The sequence below is a fragment of the Echinops telfairi genome, unplaced genomic scaffold (genome assembly GCF_000313985.2).
Source record: "Echinops telfairi isolate 266 unplaced genomic scaffold, ASM31398v2 ScPeMD7_7420;HRSCAF=8458, whole genome shotgun sequence".
In the NCBI taxonomy this organism is placed as follows: domain Eukaryota; kingdom Metazoa; phylum Chordata; class Mammalia; order Afrosoricida; family Tenrecidae; genus Echinops; species Echinops telfairi.
In genome coordinates, this window is record NW_022111320.1 from 16,557,912 (window position 1) to 16,558,831 (window position 920).

At 51.3% G+C, this 920-nt stretch overlaps 1 protein-coding gene across 1 annotated transcript in view; it reads right to left on the reverse strand.

Annotated features, from left to right (window-relative positions):
• The window catches only part of LRRC31 (leucine rich repeat containing 31), a 39,416-nt gene that overhangs the window by 29,031 nt on the left and 9,465 nt on the right, over nucleotides 1-920 (reverse strand). The window lies entirely within an intron of this gene.

Sequence of the window (920 nt, forward strand, 5' to 3'; positions counted from 1 at the left end):
ACCAAGGGGGAAGGGATTGAGTGTCTTTGCTGGCTGGGCTTTTCTCTATGTTTGGAATGCTGCATCGACAGCAGGGTCGGTCGCAGCAGCCAGGGGAGTGTCCACAGCTCCAAGCACCGCAATTCCAGTCCCCCCAACATTATAAAGCAGGCACGATGGATGGCGAGACCTCATCGTATATACTTTGGGCATGTGGTCAGGAGAGACCAGTCCCCAGAGAAGGACATCATGCTGGGCGAAGTGAAGGGGCAGCAACGAGAAGAAGGCCCTCAGGGAGATGGATGGACACAGTGGCTGTGACAATGGGCTCCAGCAGAGGGACAATCCGCGCAGGATCAGGCAGTGTTTGCTTCTGTTGGGCAAGGGGTCACCATGGGTCAGAGCTGACTCAAAGGCCCCTAATAACTACAAAGTGAAAGCCATGCTTACAAGTGAAAACGGTTTTCCTTTGACTAGCATTCTACACACGTCAGCAGTTTCATCTTGTTCTCCAGGGTCCTGGCTTTACAAGGTACAAAACTCTATTGAATCCCTCAACCAGGTGCGTTCTCATCAACTCCACCTCATGCCTTTCAGAGTAGGTATGTGACCCATGAGTCATTTTAGACCGAAAGAAGGAGTGATGAGGTGTAGAGAGATTTCTGTCTGCTGTCTCCTTGGGGTGTGGTCTTCCCCCTCTTTCTCTCTCCTCCTTCACTTGCTTGCTCGCTGGCCCCCTTGAGAGCTGCTGGAACTTTGGTATATTTCCACCAACTGTGGATCCACAAGACTGCACCACCGGCCTGTGATCTTCCTGCGTTCTGCATTACTGCATGCGCTGCATGAGTCGGAAGAGGGTCTATGCACTGGAATCTGACTTACGGGCTTGAGCTGGACTGGGCAGGGATGCTTTCTTGATATAGATTTACTTCTTTATTAAA